Below are 25,472 nucleotides of genomic sequence, written 5' to 3'. Positions count from 1 at the left end.
GAAAGGTGCCAGTCCAAAAACTGGAAACAAAACTTTAAGCCAAAGAAGTATGAGTAATTTAGGAAATCAGTAAATGGGGAACATGTTTAAGCAAATAATAGGTCACTCCCATGAGGAGACCGTTTGCATTTTAAAGAGCTGAAAGAAAGTGAAATAAACCAGATGGTGAGGGACAAATACCATATGATCTCACCATTAACTGGAACATAATCAACAAAAGAAAAAAAGCAAACAAAATATAACCAGAGACATTGAAATTAGGAACAATCTGAGGACTTCCAGCCAAGATGGAGGCATAGGTAGACACACTGTGCCTCCTCAAACAACCAAAATAAGGACAACAAAAATTTAGAAACAAAGAAATAAACCAGTACTGACAGAAAATTGAACTGTATGAAAATCCGACAACTAAAGAGTTCAAGAAGAAACATTCATCCAGACCAGTAGGAGGGGCAGAGTCGGGTGCCTGGGTGGAGAGGACTCGTGGCAAAGCAGCAACAGGTGGACCCAGTGAGGCAGCGGATTGTGGAGGGTCTTGGTGTACAAGGTGGCTGGCAGACAGGGCGGTCCCACATTCATGCACAGATAAACCAGGCCAAACTGGAGAGCGAGACAGACTCTGCAACCCAGGGCCCCAGCTCAGGGAAATAAAGCCTCAAAACACCGATTGAAAACACCTGTGAGGGTTGAGGTGCCTGGAGAGACCCCCAGCATCACAGGGGAGTTTGTTGGAGAGACCCACAGGGTCCTAGAATGTACACAAGCCCACCCACATGGGAATCAGCACCAGAAGGGCCCAGTTTGCTTGGGGGAAGTGGCGGAAGTGATTGAAATCCAGCAGAGAGCGAAGCAAGCGCCATTGTTCCCTCTCAGGACCCCCCCCCCCCTCTACATATTGCATCACAACCCAGCAACTGGGTTGCCCCACCCTGGTGAACACCTAAGGCTCTGCTCCTCATACTTAACAGGTGCATCAAGACCAAAAAAAAAAAATGGCCCAAATGAAAGAACAGATCAAAGCTCCATAAATAATACAACTAAGTGATGAAGAGATAGCCAGCCTATCAGATGGACAGTTCAAAGTACTGGTAATCAGGATGCTCACAGAATTGGGTGAATTTGGTCGCAAATTAGATGAACAGTTAAAGGCTACGCTAAGTGAAATAAAGGAAAATACACAGGGAACCAATAGTGATAGGAAGGAAACTGGAACTCAAATCAATGGAGTGGACCAGAAGGAAGAAAGAAACAACCAAACAGAAAAGAAGGAAGAAACAAGAATTCAAAAAAATGAGGAGAGGCTTAGGAGCCTCCAGAGCATCTTTAAATGTTCCAACATCCAAATTATAGGGGTACCAGAAGGAGAAAAGGAAGAGCAACAAGTGTAAAAGATATTTGAACAAATAATAAAGGAGAACTTCCCCATCCTGGCAAAGGAAATAGACTTCCAGGAAGTCCAGGAAGCTCAGAGAGTCCCAAAGAAGTTGGACCCAAGGAGGAATACAGCAAGTCACATCATAATTACATTATCCAAGATTAAAATGAAGGAGAGAATCCTAGAAGCAGCAAGAGATAAGGAGACAGTTACCTACAAAGGAGTTCCCATCAGACTGTCAGCTGATTTCTCAAAAGAGATATTACAGGCAAGAAGGGGCTGGAAAGAAGTATTCCAAGTCATGAAAGGCAAGGACCTACATCCAAGATTGCTCTATCCAGCAAAGTTTTCATTTAGAATGGAAGGGCAGATAAAGTGCTTCTCAGATAAAGTCAAGTGAAAGGAGTTCATCACCACCAAGCCCTTATTATATGAAATGTTAAAAGGACTTATCTAAGAAAAAGAAGATAAAAAACATGTATAGTAAAATGACAGCAAACTCACAATTATTAACAACCACACCTAAAACAAAAACAAAAACAAACTAAGCAAACAACTAGAACAGGAACAGAACCACAGAAATGAAGATCACATGGAGGGTTAGGACAGGGAAGTAGGAGGAAGAGAGAGGGGGAAAAGGTATAGGGAATAAGTAGCATAGATGGTAGGTAGAAACCATCTACCATCAGGGGGAGGTAGACAGGGGGAGGGCAAGAATAGTATGGGAAATGTAGAAGCTAAAGAACTTACAAGTATGACACATGAACACAAACTAAAGGGGGGAAATGTGGGTGGGAGAGGCTATGCAGGGTGGAGGGGAGTGAAGGGGGGGAAATGAGACAATTATAATAGCATAATCAATAAACTATATTGGGGAAAAAAAGAACAATCTAACAATAGCCAGAGGGAAGGAGGGAGGGGACAGTGGGGAGAAGGGTTTTCAGGGGCTACTAAAAAGGACACATGGACAAAACCAAGGGGGAGGGTGGAACCAAGGGAGGGAGGTGGGCTTCGCTGGGGTTGGGGGAGGAGTGGGGAGAAAATGCAGACAACTATAATTGAACAACAATGAAGTAATTAAAAAATAAAATAAAATTTAAAAAATAAAAATAAAATAAAGGGCTGAAAGAGGCAGACATCAGTAGAATAAACATGATTCCTTTGCATGTTCTCTTCAAAAGAATTGTTTTAAAAGTCAATGAAATAAGTTATAAAATCATAACTATGATGCAAAGTATATTAGTATATTATATATTCTAACATACATTAATATCCATGAGGAATATTAGTTATGAGAGGGATTCAAGAAGCACTAACAGGATGTTTGTTTCTCCAGTGCCACAATGGACAGAAGAGAGAGAGATGATACAAACTCAGGTAAAAGCAAGAGACCATGTATGGAACAGGCTTTTCATACATTATCTCATTCAAGCCTCAGTATAACCTGATTATGCAGGGTCCAGCACAAATAACGCCTCTTTTTATTACAAAATCACAAGCATGTAATTCTGTAACAACAATATCACACCCAAGCACACCATATTACATTTTAGGTGACATGTTCAAATTAAAACAATAAATTATTACACCCTATTAATACTCTACCAACCCCACTCAAGCAGGTGTTACTTCTGCTGAATCCTGTAAATCTCATGTTTATTCCTATTTTGCAGATACTGTAAATTTGGAGAGACTACATCAAATAGCTACTAACAAGTAAAGCAGGCTTCCACCAAATGTCTTTCTCTGGGATTTTGAAGGTTTATGGTCCTCTTCCCCTCTAATTGAGCTTTGTCCATCTTAATAGAGCTGTTCATGAGCTAAAAATGAATATGTGTCAAAGGATCCAATTCCCCTGAAGGTTCACTGGGAAGAGTAAGTGGAGAGCTGGAGACTCAGACACTAATATGGTCCATTTCCTAAAACTGGGACAGAAGTTGAGCATCCTAGATGAACACAGGCATAGGGATGAGTTCCAAGAGTGAAGGCCAATAGCTCCAAAAGCAGCCCAGAGAGGGAGGTCAGCTCAACTCTTGGGAATCACATAACCAGACTACCAAGGCAGGCTTCAGCTGAAGCTACTGTTTCCTTATTTTGTGGCATTAGGTCCTCCAGTCCCACTTCTCACCTTGGGCTTTAAGTGCTCTCTGTGTGGCTCCTGATAAGAACCTCAGCAAAACCTGAGGATGGCTACAATATGGAGCAGCAAAATGAGCCTGACCTCCCTCATCTGTTTGGGAGGACCAAAGTTGTCTGCCAGTTCACACTTGGGCAAGCAAGGATAGTGACCTGAGTGCCTTTGCTAACCAGAAATCTTACTGAAAAAAATATTGAGTTGCTCAGAAAACTGTTAGAAGTCTGGAGAAGCAGGCTTAGCAAATTCTCTGTGGCTCCTGCTTCTTCGCCTTCCACGCCAAATTCAAAGTCTAGGATTGTTGGTCTGACTGGCTCAGCCGTGGTCATGGCCAACCTTCGGCTAGAATTTTGTCATGTGACTGGGCTGAACCAATAAGACTCACAAAGGCCTCTAGACCCAGGTAAAAGACTGAATGCAGAGAACAATACACACTTGAAGAAAATGGAGTCCAGGATTCCCCTTGGGAACTTCTTTTGGGGCATAGAGAGACTGTACAGCCAACCTCATTGATCTTTGAGCTCTTCTCTTTGTTCAAGGATAATTCTTTGATGAACAGCCTAACCAGACCTCAGGAGGATCACTGTGTGTTAGCAAGGGGTAGCAGATTGAGGGGCATAGTGACCAGAGTGGATGGAGACTGAGCAGAGAGCTAAAAAGAACTGATGGTGGATGAAGTCCATTTGTTTTCAGGGAAATACAACTGGACAGGAAAAAGCAAAACAGAGAATTAAAGGCAAAGAAAAGGGGAAGGGAAATAGAAGTTGGAATGAGAGATAAAATAGAGACAAAGAAAATTTATTGGAGAGAAAGATTAGGAAAGAAAGAGGAGAGGGTGAAAGATGAGAGAGAGAAAGAGAAAAGAGTGGTAGTTGATGGAAAGTCTAGAAGGAAGATAAAATCTAGACAGAAGATTAGAAAATCTGGGAGCAAGGGAGAAAGAGAAGCCAGGGTGGTATCAGCATAGAGGATTAAAGACTCCAGTGATCTTGAATGAGGTTTACCATCAGCCCACTCTGTGACTTTAACAGGTATTCTTGTTTAACAGGTATCCTTGAATCCATTAATCTCCCCTGATCTCTTGGATAAAGTGTGCTAATACTTCCTCAGGGGGTTGGGCAAATTAAATGAGAATGTGAACCTAAAACATTAAATATCCTATAAGATGTATATTCTATAAGTGAAATCCCCATTTTGCCACTTGACCTCAATTTCCCAGTCTGTAAAATAAATCCTTGGTTCTCTAGCATCAAAAATAAAGCTGGCAGGATGAGAGGCAGCAAAGACGAAGAAAACATAGTCTTTGCTCTTGGAGAACTCAAATTCAAGTAGAGAAGAAACATCCAAATGCCAGGGTGTGTTGAGTTCTAATGCAGAAGTCTGTGCCATGTGCTGTGGAAACATGCAGAAGGGAACTTAACTGCCACCTGAAGAAGTCATGAAGAGTTCCTAGAAAAAGGAACATTTGAAAAAATGATTTCCAAATGGAGAAGGGAAGAGAAGGGCTTTTCACCCACAGCAAATCGTGTGAGCAAAGTGGGGATAGGAACAACCAATGAGAAAATAGTCAGATGCAAGGAGGGTGATGGCAGGAGCATCAGCTGGAATCAGATCTTAAGGAAATTGTGTGCAAGTTTTTAAAGTTGTGTTTTATTTGTGAAGCCATCAGAACCTACCAAAGGATTTTAAATAAAAGAGTGATACACTTGGACTTAGAAATTATCCTGATCTCTGTGGATTAGAAGTTGAGCCTGGATGCAGAGAGAATGGCTACTGTATTTCTCAAAAAGAGACCTGATAAGGATCTGGGTAAAAGCATTCATAATGGCAATGGGACTGGAGAAGACAGGAAAGACCTGGAGGAAAAATCATCGGGCACATCCACAACTTTCCTACAGAGGAAAACTGGAAGACCTTCGTGATGCCCTCAGGAGCTTATGAATGGTGGGCGGTCATCTGCCCCAACATTTTCAATTAGCACTAGTCCCTCCAGATGATTCTTCTTTTCTTGAGATAAGACTAAAAATGAGTCATTTATTTATCAACATTTGGTTAATACTATATTTATTAAACCATTTAAAGAAGTCACTGTATATCTTACTTGTTTGTTTTTAGGTGTGTTGCATAATTCATTAGTAGCAAATGCTTGGAGGATGAAGCTGTTACAGACTCAAGAGAAATGTGTTAGAATAAAGAAGTAGACACCTCTTGCAACTAGAAGTTTCTTTTAGACTTCCTAGACTGGACCTCTGAAGCTAGACATGTCTATAGAATATACCTTCATAGCCCTCCCCACCTATCTATTTCCATTTTCCATATATGGTTTTCTGGCTTTCTGGTGATACCTAACACATTCGGTGTTGAGCAATGTGCTCATTCAATTATCATTAGGAGTGTTTAGTGAAAAGAGAGGAATCCAGGGGACATGATGTTTGTCTGACAATTTCCATCACATGGAAGAACAGGAGCACAGGCTTGTTTTATGTCATCCCCAAAGACAAAACCACCACCAGTGGGTACAAGTCCCCTGGGGACAGATTTCAGTTTATCCTCACTGATTGGGGAATGGGGAATCTGCAAGCAGGGAGTGAATGGTACAATCCTGAAAATAAACTGCACTTTTAGTGAGTACCTACTGCATTCCTGGTACTATGCTAGGACTTTCATGGCCATTATTATCATTATTATTATTATTTAGAGATAGGGGAAGGGAGAGAGAAAGAGAGGGAGAGAAACATCAATGTGTGGTTGCCTCTCACATGGGCCCCACTGGGGACCTGGCCCACAACCCAGGTATGTACCCTGACTGGGAGTTGAAGTGGCAACCTTTTGGTTCACAGCCCATACCCAATCCACTGAGTTATGCCAGCAAGGGCTCTCATGGCCATTATTGCTTCGAAACCTCAAATCTCCATGGGTTAGGGATGCTATTCCATTTCACACATGAGTCATGCAATGATCACAGGAGCTAAATGACTTGCCCACAACAGGTAAATGACAGATCTAAGATTCTAGTCCAATCCCTAATCTCAAACAGGCTCTCTGCTCATCACTCTGATGTTTCCCTGGTAGGTGTGTGGGTGGCCTGGCCCTGGAACTATGTAAACAAAGGCAGAATGACCAAATGCCTGGGGAGCTGTAGAAGGGATTTAACTTTGAACAGGGCATCAGCCCAAATAAACCCAAACCTTCCTCCTATAAGTATTTCTAATTTTCAAAAAGCAAAATGTAACTGAAATGAGTGTACTGTGGAGTCCCCAAATGCAAGGATGGCAACAATAACTTGTGTAAAGGGAAGTCATCTAAAATATAAATGATTTTTTTCCTTAAAAAAATAAGAGAAAGCAGAAAATACAAGAGGAAGCAAACATATATTTTATAAAACATTTTAGTTCTGTTTTAGGTATTCTTGCATGTTTTCATGCTGAAACTGATCTGTGAATTATTTTCCCACTTTTTTTCATATGAAATGTACCCTCGATTATATGACAAGAAATTATATGGTGCTAATAATTTATTTAAAACCAGATCCATGTCTCACATTCATTCTGTGTTGTGAAATCAAGTAGATGCAGAAGGGGAATTTTTTTTTCTCTGAACTTTCTGACCACCTCTATTGTGGAAGAGAGAGTAATAGCAGGTATCGAGGGTGCCAATTATGTGGTGATGTACAAACTCGCTGGAGGAAAATCTATATGATATTTTAATACTAGTCAAATAGAACTATGAAGTTTAAATTAGCTTGAAGCTGCTAAAAATTCTTAACTATGGCTCTGCCTTCATTGTATGAGAGGGTGAAAAATAGCTTTGCAGAAAAATATATGTCTATCTTGTGTATGGATATGCTGCCTGATGCTTCTTTCTTTTGCTGATGTGCAAGTGTCCATTTTTTGTTTGTTTGTTCATTGCTCCATTTTTCCTTCCTTCTTTCGCTTATTTTTCTCTCCTGCTCATTTTTCTTGCTGACCACCTTTCCTCCCATTTTTTAACCATCTTACCCTCTACTTTCACATTAATTCATCTACTAGTTCCTTAAGATCATAAAACCAGAGAATGTTAGAACTCAGCCCTGGTTTAAAAAAAATAGGGGCTTTTGGAAAAAAATCAAATACAACTCCTTTGTGGTACAAATGTAGGTGGGAGGAGGGAAGGAAGGTTGAGGTCTAGAGAGAGGATACAGCTTGTTCAAGGCCACCCAACAACATCTTAAGGGAATTGTATAGTCGGGAGTGAGTCACAGAGAAAGGGAGTTTGGGTTAAAATAGGAAAAAAATTCTTACCTCTCCAGACTCTGTTCATTAGCAAGAAAATCCAGGAGTAATAATCACATTTACAAAAGACTTCTTTTAATGTATAGGGTGAGCGAAAGTAGGTTTAGAGTTGTAAGTATGCAAAACACAGAGTTTATTCTTGAATTATTATTTATTTATTATCATATTATTAATTATTATTATTTACCTACTTTTGTCTACCCCTGTATTAGGGTATAAATGTACCTCATGCAAGCCCAGTCAGCATGTAAGGCGGGTAAAAACATCCTTTTTTTTAATTTTTTAAATTTTTTCAAACCTCTGTGTGTGGTTGCCTCTTCCCCCTATTGGGCACCTGACCCACAACCCAGGTTTGTGCCCTCACTGGGAATTGAACTAGCCACCCTTTAATTCATAGGCCAGCACTCAATCCACTGAGCCATACCAGCCAGGGTGAAACATTTCTCTTATATGGGTGAGGGCAGGAAATGATGTTTAATAAATGTTTTCTGTAGGTCAAGCATTTTTACATGTTATTTAATCCTTAGTTCTACCATTAAGTATTTATAAATTTTTTCTCTGATAGGAACCTGAGGTTCAAAAAAATTAACTGGCCCCACAGCTGGAATCAAGCCCTGTCAAAACCTTGTGTTCACAAGAAGTGGTCAGGCACCCCAGGTGTTGCAACATGCCCATGGAGGAGTTAAGGCAGGAGATCTTGTCTTCCAGCCCAGAAAACTTTCCAGAGCTTCTCAGAAAATAAGCACAGGTGGTTGGCATGACCTGACAAAGGGGCAACCTGGTTAGCATTGATTCATTTTTTTTATATTGATCCCCCTGACCTGCATAACAAAACTAAGGGGCAGAGGAAGAAGAGTCAAGTTCAACTTGGGGAATTATGTCTAGTTCACATTGAAAAAATTGGCTACGTGAAGAGAAATCACAAGGATTAGGATTAAAAAGTAAGTTTTGTTTATTTGCTCTGGATGGGGTTGTAGATGTTTTTTTTCATAGAAAATAGCTGCATCATTCATAAAAACATCAAACAATATAGAAAAGTTTAAGTAAAATGGTGAAAATCACCGAGGATGCAACGGCCAAGCAGTAATCATTAATAATGGTCAAGTGTCTATCTTTCCAGATGTTTTTCTTGGCCAAGAAATATTCTTGTTTTCTTCTTTGTATTTTCCCAAATTTATATCCATTCTATGTATTTATTTTATCATATACTAAAAATTTGGAATGAGAAAAGTCATATGGGGTTAGATGATGAAACCTTTGGAATGGCAGGATTTGGGATTTAGTTAGCTATCTGGCATTTCTGTCTGTCTGTCTATTCCCAAACTCTGCTTCCTTCCAAAAATGACTAAGATGAAAAGATGAGACATGTGGACTTTACTCCATAAATGACTGGGAAACACTGAAGAACTTCTGAGCAGTTCTTCAGAACTTTGAAACATGATCACATTAACAATCAGAGTTCCCTCTTGCACGGTCTGCTCAAACTTTAACCCCTGGATCACTAGGACGAGGGACCGGTTAGAAATGAACTTCTCTGGCCCCACCCCAAATTTAATGCAAGAGTCTGGAAGCGGGGGACCCATAAATGCAATTTTTCACAAGCCCTCCAGTAACCCTAATGTGTGCTGGAGCTTGAGAGCCTCTATGTTCTTGTATTTGGAGAGCATAATTGGTGAGGAAGAGGTGGCGGTGAGAGTACAAGCCCTATCAGTCATCAAGGTGAGATGTGAGGAAGGAGGAGCCTTCCTTCTTGGGTGGGATCATAGCTCCTTGAAAGGTATCAGTCAGAAATCCAGTCCTGCCACGCTCAGTGTCTGAGTTTGGTTAAGCTGGTGGTCCTGAGCCTCTGAATTATTACCCACAAATCTGCATTTCTGTATTACCATAGCAGGACTTACAAATCAATTATTTTTTGCATAAATGTAAATCTTTCTTGGAACAAGGCAGAGTAGGTTAAAATGAATAAATTCATTTTAAAAATTGGGCTTGCCTATTAATCCCTAAATCAAAGCACTTGCCTTCTTGTGCCCATTAATATAAAAAAAATAATAAAAGCCTTCCCAGCTTGTCATTCAATATCCACATGTTCCAGAAAGTGGATGTTTTTATGTGGGCATGCACTTTATTCTTTTTTCAACCCTCTACAAATGGAAGTGTCTGCAGATTAGTTCTGAGTCCTCCATCAGCTATGGTATGGGAGCCCTGATTTTTTGTTGGAGTTCACTTCCCAGGACCCCCTCCCCCAAGTTGAAAGATGACATTGTTCCCCACAACGATTCCCTCAGGATTCTCCCACGTCATGCCTGCCAAGTCCCAATGACAAGATATAGGGGACAGTTAGACTATTACATACTCTCCCTGCCACTTTCAATCAAGCCTAATGCAATCAGAAACACATGACTACATCAACACATCTCCTTTAATCAAATGTGATTAAGTCAGTCATTAGTTTTTCAAGACAAATAAAGAATACAAGTGCTTGTATTATAAATGTAACCGCCCCCCTTCTTAAGTGATTTGTTAGAAAGAAAGCCCCCCTCCCCCCAGCACAGAACTTAAGGGCCTTCAGAGGTCTTTGTACTTTTTCTGCTGGCGTTTATTATAACAAAGCATCCTGGGTTTGTATGCTCAATTCCTTCTTCCCTGTCCCCCTCACAAAACCCCCATGTTGTCAAGCAGAATTTGGCTTCAGCTTGATCAGGAGGATTTCATTATCCCATTGTTACCATTATGACTTGGGCAATTAGTAGTTTATAAGTATAAATTTATGGCAATCTGTGATCCAGGCACATTGACAGTAGTCAGGGCATAATAAAAACCCAATCAATTTCTTTCATTTAATATGTAGGCTGTGACCCTAGTTTTGATTAGAACTCTTAGCTATTTCATCTTTAAATAAAAAAAAGAATGTCTGCAAGCAATTATATGGTGTGTTAATTGGATATTCCTTTTTATCTCTTATGCTACTGAATGCATTGCATTGCTAACGAAATCCTTGTTTTCTCTTTCTGTCTCTGTCTCAGTGTTTCTCTGTCTCCCTACTGTTTTGTCACCCTGCTTCCCTATCTCATTTTTTCCCTCTACCTCTCCACTGTGAAGGCTCCCTGTCCATACATACATTGGCTAAAATTAGCAGGATGCTCCAAGAGCCCACCCTTCCCCTTCCCTCCCCAACCTGGGAAGCCACCATCCTTACAGTGTTCTGTGTACCCTGCTTTCCATAAAGACATTTGGGCATTATAGAGCTGAAGTCACCAGATTATCTAGAAGATCTATCACTCAGCAGATGCTCAATAATTAACAGATGAATGAACTAGGTAGGCCACAACGTTCCCCGTGTATCACATTGTCACTCCGTGTCCCAGGACACTTTGCTGAGACCTGCTCTGTTCTTCCAGAGTAACATTTCCCTGAAACACCTACTCTCTTGGGTCTGCACTCTGAAAGGTGGGGGCCTTGGGGACTAATGATCACTCTACAATCCCCAAATGGGGAGCTCCGGTGGGCCAGAATCTCTGTCTGCCACATAGATATGGAGCTTATTTCTGTCACGTGGATGATTTCATAAGTTGGGATGAGCCCGTACCTGAAAGCTCCATAGTTAGCTCTATAGTTTTTGTTTGTGTTTTAAATTGCATTAATGAAAACCTCTGTAGTGCTTAAGATCCTCCATTCATTCAGAGACTGACTGAAATCTGAACCTCTTTCTGTATAGACACATCAGAAAAGATATTGCTGTGGTTCTCTTGGAGGCATCCCTCCTGAAGCCTTTCAGCTTCCTTTCCAGTTCTGCCTTCCAGCTGCCCCCACCATGCTTTATGAACCTGTTTCCTGAATCCTGTTTTCTTCTTTTTCTGTTTTATTCCTTTGCTTCTGCAAAGAACATTCTGCTGTAGCATCAGGAGAAAAGACATGTGGGAGGCAATATTTTCTGAGACCTGGTTTGTCTGAAAATACCTTTGTGATATCCTTGTATACAATGCCCATTAGGCTTGGTCGGAATTCAAAGTCATTTTCCTCAGGATTTTCAAGGCATCACTGAAAGGTTTCTGGCCCTTCATGCTGCTATTGAGATGCTTGATGCCCTTATTTCCAGTCCTCAGTGTGTGAATTCCTTCCCCTTCTCCCATAAACCCCTCAGCTTCTAGAATCTTCTTTATCCCTATATCCCCAGATTTCACAGTGATGTGTCCTCAGATAGGACTTTTTCTTCAATCTGTTTCTCAACCCTCAGAGAACCTTTGCAATCTGAAAACATATTCTTCAATTGTGAAAAAATTTTCCTGTGGTGTTTTTCTGATAACTTCCTTGCCTCTCCTTTCTCGACTTTCTTTATTTGGAAGTCATATTAACCAAGTGCTAGGCTCCTATTTTCACTCTCAAATTTTCTTATCTTTTTCCTATTAATTTCCCTCTTTGTTTTGTCTTTTCCTTTTATTTTTTCACTTTTATCTTCTAACACTTCTACTTTTTATCATTGTCACTATAGTTTTAATTTTTGTTTCCTTCTCTTATTCACAGCACCCTGTTCCTGTTCCAGATGCAATAACTTCTTTTTCTAGCCGAGAGGATTGTTCCCGACCTGCCTGATCCCAAAGAAAATGTTCTGATGATGACATTCTGCCTAAATGACCATCTTTTCTTCATTTTCACAGTCCATTCCTTTGGCATTAGGTACAATTGAAATTCCTTCTTCATGAAGATTATAAACTCAAGTATGGGCTACCCGAGGGTGGGGGTTACACCTCTTTTACTTGCCAGCATACACCCTGCAGTCACAATTCCTTGCATGCAAAGGTGTTCTATAAATATTTGGCAAATGAATGAATGAGTGAATGGTGCAAGAACTGACTTCCCTGATTTTAATGAAACAGCCAGATAAGAGGGAAATAGATGCTTTCTTGTTCATACAGTGTCACAGCCATTCAGCAGCTCTTGACGTGATAAAACAATGTCTGAGTGAGTGTGGCCCTGTCCTCCCCACTGCCTAATGGAAACGGAATCCTCTAAGAAATTGCAGAAGCAGGAGGTGCGAGGTGTTTAACAAGGCTGTGCAATGAGTTCATTTATAATGTTAACAAACCAAATTCCAAAACAAGCTCAGAGGCCCCGTTGGATCTGTCAGCCTGGAGAGACAGCTGTCGGTCAGGATTCATGGGGCAGCCCCTGCCCTGAGGCCCAGCCTGGCAAGCAGGGGGTGGGTGGGCTGGCTGGGAGGGAGTGGGAAGATAACAGAGATAAATCTAAATTCATTCGGGAAGCAGTCATACTCAATGACATATTCACTGACTTCTTCAACAGCTCATTTGATAATGTTCTCTCTGCACTATTCATTTTTCTGAAAGATGAAAGCTGGCTGAGGATCTCATCTGCTCACTGATGCAGGGAAAGGATTTGAAATTAGCACACACACACACACACACACACACAGGGACGAAAGGGGGGAGTTGCAGGGGGAGGAGGACACATTCCGATGACCAGTTTTATGGCTGGTCTGACACAGGAGACCTGGCAGCCTGGTGTGAGGTCACCTTTAATTAGTTATGCATTATAATTCAACAATATGCCAATGGCAGATCAGGCTCAGTGAGGAGGGGGCATCTCTCATGATAATTAATGGCTTGAAGAATGTGATCTGCCTGGGGAGGGGCAGGTCATGACTTGCAGGGTGAGGGAAGAGAGGTCAGAACCTCACCTCAGGGCCAGGTGGTACTTTCTCAGTGTGCCCAGTCCCACTGTGCCTATCAGCCGGTGTTAACTGAGTGCCAGTCACTATGCAGAGTGTGGGGGTATGAGAGAAAATGAGACAGAGGTCAGGTTCCACCTTCCAGGGAGGAAGACAACATGTGAACGCTGAACTCCAGTGCTGACGTGCATTGCTGTGCGGTGCAGGCTCCCCTTTGACAGCACCCTGTGAAAGAGAGGACCAACTCTTTGTTAATATGATACTCTCCAGTGGCTTCTTAAACAAATGAATATTTTGTGCTACAGTATGAAGAGTACAGGTGTTGGGATCAGGCAGGTCTGGGTTTAAATACTGGCTCTTATTTTATAGCAGTGTGACCATGAGCAATTGACTTTGTACGTCTAGGTTACATCCTTGTTCTTGGTAACATGTCAGGATTAAATGTTATGAGGATTGAACTCTATAAGGTTCAGATGTCATGCTGCCCACCCCTCTGTCCTGACAGGCAGGGGTCTTGCTGTGGGTGAGGGGTGACCCAAAGGTTGGTTCACGATACGGAAGGAGAGCCCTTCTTCCTCATTCACAGTGGCAGTGCTTGGTAGTACATGATTTTGCATATACAGTAGTTACTTGTTCATATTTGTTCAATGAATGGAATATTTTTTCAGCAAAATCTGCATAAATGCTCTTATAAAGGAGCTTCAATACAGAGAGAGAGAGACAGAGAGACAGACAAACAGAGAAAGAGACTGAGACAGAGATATAACAGCAAACAAGACAGACATAATAGAGGCAAGACAAAGTCTAAGAACCTCAAAGCCAGCACATGGAAAGTAATCCCTTAGCATCCTTCCTGCCAAAGTTTAGATGGCTGCAGCAACTTTTATCAGATTCCTAAAACCACTAACACAAAATAGAAGTGTTTAAATAGGCCTAATAAGGAGCCTAGCTCAGTAGGCACTCTGTACAATGTTACTGTCTTTCCCAGGCTCACTTGGCAACCCATGAGGGGTTGACTCAGGATATTCTTCAAGAGCATGTGGAAAAGCCACCACTGTATTTCCAAGGTAAAATACATTAACGAATATTCAGCTTTTCCCTTCTTGCTCTTCACAATGATCTTCATTGTCTTATACCTAAGATTCTGTTTACTAGAAACCACAAATTATTAGGGAACAGGAATAAGGAAGCATATCAGGAATGTGTTCATTATATTTCAAAATATGAGCATCAGAACTTAACAATAACAATAAAAGCACCAAACAGTGGCAGGAATGTTGATAGAAGACTGGAAGTAGGTTCCAGGTCTCTCAGATGGTGGGAGCCAATTAATTCCAAAATTCATTTCTTTGTTAATCTTATAATCAGATGATTCTTCACCTCACAGAACAGTGAGAGGGGACAACCTGAGAATTGTTACTTATCTTGTAATTTTATTAGAAACTTTTCACCCATTTACATCTAATATCAGGACTATGAAGTTTTATACCACCACCATTATAACATTTATTTTGTGTTTCCTTGCTTCTTCTTGTGCTAAGGGTGATGTTTTTGTCTTAAGAATCTTATTTATAAGGAACAGAGACCAGTATACTTTCTCAGAGGTGAAACCATTCTATTTTACAGATGTAGAATGATGCCACCTGTGACCGCATAGGTGCTCCCCTCCTATTTCTGTGTGCCTGCTCCATCTGTGCTTCTCTTGGCAAACCACCTGTCCTGCTGACACACAGCCTTCTGACCTCTTCATTACCAGCCTACCAGAGGCTTAGACGTCCCACAAAGCTACTCCATCATTAGTGCTGAGCAGAGTCTTCACTTTATTGTTCAGATTCCCAAACACAATGCCTGGGGCTCAGGCCAGCCTCTCAGCCGCACCCCCTGGGTTCCCTATTCATCCCAGTGTGTGGGTCAAGTGGTACATTCCAGGGGCTATGGCTCTGGGCAGGTGACCCAGTCTCACAGAGGGGAAGTGTACAGGGATGCCTTGACTGATGATTATTATTTCTAGTGATGTCTTTGTTTAAAATTCATTTTAAAGGAATGTATTATTTTTTAGTCTATCAGAAAGAAGATATATATTATTTAAATATTTCATCAGCTTTGAGAATGGATCAGTACTCATGGTTCCTGCCCATGTAGAATGAAGAACTGAGTACAATTTCTTATGCCTAAAGTGAAAATTATATCCCTTCTCAGACTAAAACTTCCTGTGACTTCCCTTCACTCTCAGGATATCTCCAAACCCTGTGCAGTCTGCTGGGCCCTGCTTTCTGTGGCTCCTCAGTCACCTCAATCTCTCTCTGCTCCCCTGTCTCTCCCTTTTACTCCCAGATGGCTGCCCTTTCTCACCCTCGCCTCCAGGCCTTGTCATAACCAGTGTCCTCTGCCAAAAACATTCCCTCACCCATTTTTCTTAATTTTTAAAAATTCTCACCCAACAATATGTTTATTGATTTTTTAGAGAGAGAGAGGAAGGGGTTTGGAAAGAGAGAGAGAGAGAGAAACCTAGATGTGACAGAAACATTGATCAGTTGACTCCCGTACACACCCCAACCAGGGACTGAACTCAAAACCTTCTGGTATATGGTACAATGCTCTAACCAACTGAGCCACCCAGCCAGGGCTCCCTCACCCACCTTTCTGAATGCAACCACAGCTTTTCATTAACCTTTAGCTTTTTGCAAAATATACCTCTTGGCTCATCTTCATCCCATAGGTAATTCTCCTAAAGAGTTTCCACAAAGTGAACCAAAGGTATGATGGACTGTAGTGGGTTGAATAGTGACCCCTAAAAAGATGTCTATATCCTCATCCCCAGTACTTATGAATGTTCCTTTATTTGAGGAAAGGGTCTCTGCAAATATGATTATGTTAAGGTCTTGAGATAATCTGGGATCTTCTGGGAAAGCCCTAAATCCAAAGACAAGTATCCTTGGAAAACACAAGAGAAGACAAACACACAGAGGCAATGGCAGAGGCAGAGGCTGCCGTGATGCAGCCACAAGTGGAGGAAGCTGGCAACCACCACACCCTAGAGGAGAGACAGATTCTTTCCTAGAGCCTCTGGAGACACCTTGTTTTTCAGATTTCTGGCCTCCAAATCTCAGAGAGAATACATTTCTGTTGCTTGAAGGCACAACACTGGGAGCAATTTGTTACAGCAGTCCTCGGGGATGAACGTGTTTGGCTCACGGGGACACAGGGGCTTGCCTTATCTGTGATGGACGTTCTTTCTGAATTTCATTTCATGCTGGTCTTTAAAGGGAACAAGCTGAAGTCTCATGTCCAACATTTTCTCCTCTCTTCATTCCTTTCTAAGGTCATCTGGGCCTTCTCTGTTGGCATTTACCTTGGGCACTTACGCAATGTAGTTGGGCTGACAAGATCCTTTCAACTGTTACCTTCTTTCTGTTTAAACTAATGGTTCATTTTAGTCCCTTGGCTGGTATGTTATGTCTCAAACTTTCCTCTCTCTTACAATCTCTCTCCCTCCCTTTCTGTCTCTCCCCTTCTCTCTCTCTCTCTTTCTCTCCCTCTCTCTCTCTCTCTGTCTGTCTTATCTCCACTCTTCTCACACTTCAACAGTTTCCTTGAAATTAAAGTACATAGCCAGTGTGCCCTGTCTCAAGTGGAGAGCCAAATTTCATTACCACTTGGAGCACTTTAAATCAATATTTGGGCATTTAATGATTTTGCTCATTTTATTTGAATACATTAGAGAAATCTGATAGGCCTATTAGGGTCCCTATGATTAACATCTTTGAATCAGCGAAAGGTGCCAATTTTTAAAAATTGGCTTGTTTTAAGCCCACCATAAAAATCTGCATAATTTAGCAATTATTTCATAATTTTGAATATATATTAAAAAGTAGTTTTCAGTGTTTAATTAGAAGATATAGTCAACATATTTTAAAGCAAACTACCTCCTCTAAATACTCAGGATTGAAAGGAAGAAATGTTTGGGGCCAGTTCCAAGTTGTTAACCTGCTTCACATCACATTTCTGCCCAGTCACATTGGGCAGAAATCACATTGACGTCAATCACATTGACGACCCTCAGTCAACCTGCATTCCCCTCATTAGAATCAAATTTACAACTAATCACCTCAAATCTCCCCTGGAGTCTCTGGATAGTGACACCACAATTAATGAAGAGGCAGTGTCCTCAAAATTCAGTAACTTTTTAAAACCTTAACCCTAGAGGCAGAAATCCTAGAGGCTTTCTGGAAGGCATTCTAGGAAGCCCAGGCTTAGACAGTTCTGCTGGCTTTGTGCAATAGAGTTTGGGAAGACAGATGTAACCTACCTGTTTCATACTTCCAGCTTTCCTCACCCAGGGCCTGTGATGTAGTCATATCTGTCAAGTTCAAACTCATCACTAAGTGTGTGTGTGTTTATATTTAATTACTCTATATATGTACATATAACTGAATCATTGCCTCTAGTAGCTGTCTGCCCTTTGTTCAAAGAGGCTTGGCTAGGTCTGGATAGGGCAGCAACAGAGCCAGCTGATCAACTGACAGTGGGGAGGTTTGGATCCAGCCTTAAAGCTAGAACAGGGCACAGACATGGTGTGACACAGATGTTGAGAATCAGAAAATTTCATTAAAACAAATACAAAGGGGATACTTAAGTATTGAATGTTGGGAAGAAAGATAGAGGACTGCAAATATAGAAAACAAACACCGGGCAGAACTTGAACTGAACATCAACAAGGCTGGGAGGGGAGGTTGCAGAGTCTGAGCAACGCCAGTTCACCGGCAATGGGCACAGGGCATGTGGATTAGTTATGCTTACATAACAATCTGGGCAGATAACAGAAACAGGCAAATCTCACTTGGCTGATTTAATCTCAGACCTGGTCCTCCATCATCTTCATTCTTCCCCTAACTCTGGCCTCTCTCTCATAATTCACCCACAATACCTGGCCCTCCTTTCTTTGCCTACCCTATTGACTTGTTTCAGCAGCAGCTTCCCTTTCCCCAGTTTTAACCCTACTTCTTCTGTTATTTGATTTCTGCTCCTGAGGATCCTGGGCCTCAGCCTCTTCTTCTGAGGTTCCACACTCATCAGCCGTGACAGTTTGGAAGAGTGATGCTCTCATATAACCACTCAGGGCAACAGGGAGACAGAACTGGAAGCTGCCATATGATCACTCTAAGAGGATGAGGGAAGAACCAGTAAACACACCCAGTAGGTAGATGCACTTCAGGTAAGAAGGTGAGACTATGTCCAGAAAGTTTCGTGTCTGGCTTAGTTATTGGGGTCATGTGCTAGTAACAGATTGAGCTAGACAGGTAAATGCAATGCAAATATCACCTCAGAAAGCTGCACGCATTAATAGAACACAGTGAGGCAGTTAGGATGACAGGCAAGTAGTCAAGGAGTCCTCTGGGAGAGAAAGAGAGATGAAAGACAAAACTGAGAGGGAGAAGTCAGAGGACTCCCACAGTAAAGAGAAGGCCTTCTAGAGTTGTGATACCTCCAACCTCCATTGACCTGTGATTCCCTCACTAGCTAACTGCTTTTTACTCTGCTGATATAGCAGAGGACACATCAGCCAGTGCTTACTCACATAATCAGGAAGACCACTTCCAAATAACAAGACAGACAATTGTCAGCTTGGATAGCACCACAGACTCTGGTCACTGTGCAGACCAAACCATCTCTTTGAAAACCTGTTCTATCAAATACGGTTTCCTAATCTTAAGTACCTTGTCCAAGAGTCTCATATGAATAGCAGACACCAACCTACAAAACATAAAACTGAAATCTGATTCCCCTGAGTCCACTGATCCAATTTGAACTTCTAGATATTGAACGCTAGGCACATACTCTTATCACATCTCTACCTCCATCATCTACCTCAAGCACAGGCAGAGGAAACACCTCACCTGGGTTTACAACACATGTTTTAAATCAATGAGTCTTCACTTGAGTCCCTTGTGAGCACCAGGCCACAATCTGGGCACTGGTACCAAGAGATAAGTAAGGAGTAGCACCTTCTTTTTCAAAGTGAACAATCTTTTCGTGGCACCATTATAGGTATTGTAATTGTTTCTGTCTTTATCACTAAAATATGGCCTCATCAAAATCAGAAACATTGTCATTCTCCACACATAATCAGGAAGACCACTTCAAATCTGATTCCCCTGAGTCCACTTCAAAGGAACAAGACAGACAATTGTAAGTTTGGATAGCACCACAGACTGTGGCCACTGTGTAGACCAACCACCTCTTTACACATTTTAGATGTGATCTAAAACAGAATTGAGTTCAAATTGCAGTACTGCTAACCACATGATCATGGAGAAGTTGCTTATGCCCACTAGTTTGGACCACTGCTCACCACTCTTTACTAAGTCATTCTCAAACTTCCTTCAATATGCAGACCAGGGAGACTTGTGCTTTCTCCAGTGGAGGACTGATTGCTGTGAGAATTGTGCTCTCACTATATATAGAAAAGAAAACCAGAAAAATATACGCAACAGTGGTTTTCAGACATTAGACAACAGATGATATGGGGTTGTAATTTCTGAGAGAAGAGAAACAAAGATTAGCTCTATGATTACACCAGCTTAGCACCTGGAACTGTTTCCATGCCATAAGGTTGTAATTTCTGAGAGAAGAAAAACAAAGATTTAGCTCTATGATTATACCATCTTAGCACCTGGAACTGTTTCCATGCCATAATGCAAAGAGAGAATGCAACGCAAAGCTCATCAGTCTCTCTGAATTGAGGAGACAGAGATCAGGATTTGAGAAAGGCCAAAATGTCTAGAATTTTCAGGACAGAATACCGGAATGACAGAGTTATACAGAGAGAAGTTCTAGGGAACTTCAGTGGGTACTCCACAATCTTCAGCATAGTGCTAACTAATCAATAAAAGCATAGGCATAGTACTTTATTTTTCCTATCCAAGGTAGGAAAAATAAACACTAGAAAGCAATGGCTCAAAAAAAAATTATGTCTTCATACAGATCTGGGGTGAGTTTGGTCTCCTAGCTAGAGCAGAGAGTAGTGTTTTCCTGGGGTTAAAGGACTGCCTGGTGTCTGCCAGAATCAATTCCAATATCCTTTTAAGCAAAGAGATAAAAATCTACTGCCCAAAATATAAAATCATAATGTCTGATAGCAATCAAAAACTACCAGACATGTAAAAAAACATAAAAATATAACTCACAGACCAGGAAATAAGAGAGATTATGATAGTAGTCAACAATTACTTTAAAGCAATTATAAATCTTATTCATATGTTTAAATATGTAAAGTAAACATGAACATAATAAGGAGAAAAATTTTAAAATATTAAAAAAAGGCAAAGGGAAACTTTTGGTGATTAAAAAATGGGGAGGATAAAAAATATACTGAATGAAACTAATAACAGATTAAATACTGCAAAAGAAAAGATCAGTGAATTTGAAGTCATAGCAACAGAAACTATCCAACATGAAGCACAGAAAATAAATCATTCATTTTTTAAAATCATTCCATTTTTGGGTTTTCAACACTTGCACTCAGAAGCATCCTAACTGATAAAATTGTGTGTCTTTAGGTAAGTTAATTGCTCTATACTTCAGTTTCATTGCCTCTAAACTAGAGATGATGATGATGATGATAATAATTATACCTAATAGTTTTTAGGCAGATTAAATGAGATTATGAAAGTGAAGTAAATAATAAATGTCTAGTAAGCACTCAATGTTATTATTATTAACTAATATATTGTCTCTCCCCCCTGAAAATGAGGAAGATTCATGGCTGAAACAAAGATTTAGTTCAATCAACAAATACCTATTGTCTGCCTCCTGTATGTCAAGCCTTGTGACAATATCTGTGATCGAGTCCATCTCCAAAAGCTTGCAGACTAGAGGGGGATAGAGTCAAGAAAAGAATCAATTATAGCATAGTACTTTAGCAATTTATAATTTCTTTGACTTGTAAGTATAGGGTGTCAAAGTTTTACATAAAAAAAAGCCTTTAACCATGGCTTGGTTGAGTCAGTGAGAGCTATTGGGAGAGGTAACATACAAGCTGGGGCCTTGAGAACATGAGTGAATTATCCAGATGAAGGGGATCCAGTAGAGTATTTGGAAGGAGTTCCAGGAGGAGGAAAAAAGCATAAACAAAGTCTAGGAGACAAAGAAGAGCATAGGGTACAAAAGGAACTCCAAACAGATCTATGTGGCTATGCTAGTATAGACTGTCAGGCTATGAGATAGATAGGCATGTTGAGTAGGTACTCATGTAGAGTTTCTCTAAGTCATGGAAAGGAGGAACCTTCAGGCTCCTTGGTAGAGCTTCTAATTTACAATCCAGCATAAAGTATGTCTTAGTAATGAAAACTGTGCTGCTCTTGGTTCATGTCTCCAAATATGAATTTGACCTGTTATTTATTTAAGATGCGAAGCTCTTGCCTATACATCAAAGACCTTAAAAAAATAAAATAAAATCTAGCTCAAGTTAAGACTGGAACTTTTAAAGTGGGACAAGTTATAAATTAACAAGTTTCCCACTGTATGCATGAACTGGAGGCTTATGCTGAACTAGGTCACAGACCTGGATTAGACTAATTGGCCTTGATTTTGGGGGGACCCTAGCTATAATATTCTGGGAAAGGCAGAGATGGAAATTGGGAAAACCGAACAAGTAGTAACGTCCACAATTACAAGAGTAATGAAATTTAAGAGATAGTTCAGAAAAGCTCTTAGAGACTCTCGGATCAGAGTTCTCAAACTTGTAAAAATCTGGCAACCTTTCTTCACATGTTCAAGTTTATCTTAGTAGATTGCAAAAATTACCCAAATTTCCTCCAATCAATCTTTGTATGCAATCCTTTTGTGTTGTGACTTCGCAACCTCTATCAAGTTACAGAGTCTGTGTCTCCACTCTTTAAATCTCAGTTTGGCCCTATTATTTGTTTTGGCCAATGGCATGTTGGCAAATACGATGCAAACAGATGCTTGGAACTGACTTGCTCAAAAGCACTTGTTCATTTCAGCTTGTCCTATTTTTCTGCTTTTTGGAACCCTAAGATCACCATGTATATGAGCCCATGCTGACCTTCTGGAGGAAAACAGACCTTGTAAAGAGAGTTCTGACTCCCTAGCCATCCAGTGAGCTATCATAAACTGACCAACTAGCTTCCCTCAGTCTCATGAATGAATCCTGACAAGATAAGCAGAAGTACCACTATGTTGAGTCCAGCCCAAGTACCCAATCCTTAGAATCATGATCTAAACAAATTGTTACTGTTTTAAGCCACTATGCTTTGGCATATTTTGTTTTACAGCAAAAACTAACAGATATATTCACTAAAAATTCTAAACAGCTGAAATAAGACTTGATAATTGAAACAGTACAAGGAAAGGGAGACTTGGGTTCTCTCTTCCTAAAAGTCAAGATCACATCCCCTCCCCAACAGTCCCTAAAGGAGCTATGCAAAATCACTAGATACCTGAATAAGAGTGTGATATATTTGTTGATGTCCAATGCCTATTTTATACCTTAGGACGCTGAGGCCCAGAGGTGACCCTGATTGGCCTACATCAAGCAGGACACTCTGAACAGCTGGCCATGGTTCATAGTTGGGTGCATAAAAATGAATTAGACCCAGTGAGACGCTGAGATGAAATATGGAGAGAAGAATTTTAGCCATCCATGAGAGACAAGCCTTCCTAACAATGAGGTCCTCACAGCATATGACAGAGAGAAAAGTTAAGAAGTCAAATCCCAATGACATCATATGGACCCAGCTAAAGCCAAAGCTATATCTACCTTTAGACTTTCCAGTTTTGTGATGAAAAATTTTCCCTTTGTTTTGTAAGCCAGTATGAGTAGTATTTCCTGTCACTTAGAATCAAGATCCCTAACTGATTCATTTATGCTAATATACTTTCTTCACTTAGATGGGCAGTGCCCAAGCTGAGATTCTACCCACTTGATTCCAAGTCTTTCCCTCTGTCTCCAACAAGACAGGATATAATGTAACACTTTCATCTCTTGTGTGCCTTCCTGAAGACAACAGGAATCTAGAACCTTTTTCATATAAAGAAGGTAGAAGTGGAGATCAAGCAGGAAGAATCTTATATGGTGCACCTGGAATCAGAAATAGTGGAAATCCACAAGATGGCCTGGCAGTATAAGGAGAAATGTCAGCAGGTAGAAAGAGGACATTGGATCTGAGTCCAGTTAGCCTGAGCCTTTAAATGATGGTTCATTAAATACCTCTCATCTGGGATCAGAACTGGTCTCAGGATGTGGGTAGAAGAAAGGGAAGCTTTGCTCCTAGTGGAGTTGAGCTGATCTCAGGAATGAGGAGACAGCGGCTGCACAAGACAGGAAGCCAGACTGACTCATACCACAAAGAAGACACGAACCATGGCATGCAGAACAATGTCACCAGCCTGAGATGTCAAGACTCAGAGCAGAACCCTGTCTCTCAGATGTGAACCCACACCATAGTTGAACAAATGTATGCTCTATCTAATCATTGGAAAGTAAAAGTAAGCCTTTCCTTCTTCTACTTGTTTGCAAATTGAAAGTCTAACAACTTTACCACTCAACTGCTTGATGATTAGTAGGCGGTAATTTAAACTATACACATTATGCTAAGTATCCTTATATTAATTCAGTCTGAGTGAGTTTTTATAAAATGCTTTGTTCTGCTCAATAAAGTTAATTATATGTTCTATGTTTCATAACTGAATGTCTTGAATTTTTTTAAAAAAACATAATGGCAGCTTCAATTGCACTTCCCTTATAAACTAGGGTGTGTTATAAAAAGCAATCCATGTAAGGAAGCAAAGCTGTCCAATCCCCACCACCATGCCCCTTACAGAGGTGGGGGGGGGGGTGTCCTGTACATTTATAAAGGGGTACCTTAAAGATCTAGGAACCAAAGTCCTGATCAAATAGGTCCCTGAGAAACCTCTCTAATGTGGAAGGGGAAGGTGAGATCTGGTCTAGGAGCTATGAGCATAATCATCCAGGGTCCATTCTAGTAGGCTTTGAAAACAAGAGGATAAGTGGTGGCATTTAACCAGTATATAAGCAATTCCACAACACATAAGCTGCAGAGTGTAGCTCGGGGATCCTGTGCAGATTCCCTCTCAGGTGAGCAGGTGTGTGTGCTAGTGTGTCAGCCTTGGTCTTGGGTCTAAGAGCCAAAGAAGGCATGAAGGAGAGATATCTTCATATAAAGTTAAGATAGAAATAGAAATGACCAGCATTTATTGAGTATTTCGTCTGAGCACTGTATATTGTATCAACTCATTTAATCCTCCTTAGACTTCTGTGAGGTAGGTATTATTAGCCCCAATGCAGACATGAGGAAAACAGGTTTACAGAGGTTAGGTAACTTGGGCACGGAGCCAAGTAACAACCATAATTCATACAGTCAAGAGGGACGATCAGGAGTCCGCATCCTGAGGAGGTCGCGGAATCAAGGTCAGGCCATTATTCTGAAGGGACTAGACAAACAGCACAGCTAAAAAGCTATGAAGGGGAACAGGGAAGTGGGAATGTTAGACACAGAGGTGGGGGAAACCCTAAGTGGGTTTCTAGACTGGATCATTTCTGTTTGCATTGAGCACCAGTGGCTCCAAGCACATGCAGGAAGGAAGCCATGAAAGAGCCAGTACATGCTGTGAAAGAACAAGAAAACATGAGACCCAGGAAATAAAAAAGGAAAACTAGTTGTTATTTATTTCATTTTTACCTAGTTTTACCTAAAAACAATAACCTAGTTATTGTTTTTATTTAATCAACAGAATTTGCATATTTTAGTGTATTAGCTTATTTAATGATTTTTATCACACTCCACCTAGCACAGTGTTTGGACATGGTAGAAACTAAGTAAATATTAAATAAATAACTTTATTGATGGTTATTACTAAAAGAAATATACATGTACATTGCTGGATGCAGTTTAATGGAAAGATGATAGAATTGATAGAATAGTATTCAAGTCTAGATTCTAACTTTTTTGTCACTGTGCTCTT

The sequence above is a fragment of the Phyllostomus hastatus genome, unplaced genomic scaffold (genome assembly GCF_019186645.2).
Source record: "Phyllostomus hastatus isolate PE091 unplaced genomic scaffold, TTU_PhHast_1.1 phas_scaffold_585, whole genome shotgun sequence".
NCBI lineage: Eukaryota > Metazoa > Chordata > Mammalia > Chiroptera > Phyllostomidae > Phyllostomus > Phyllostomus hastatus.
The sequence above is the reverse complement of the archived record's forward strand: the minus strand, read 5'-3'. Positions refer to the sequence as shown.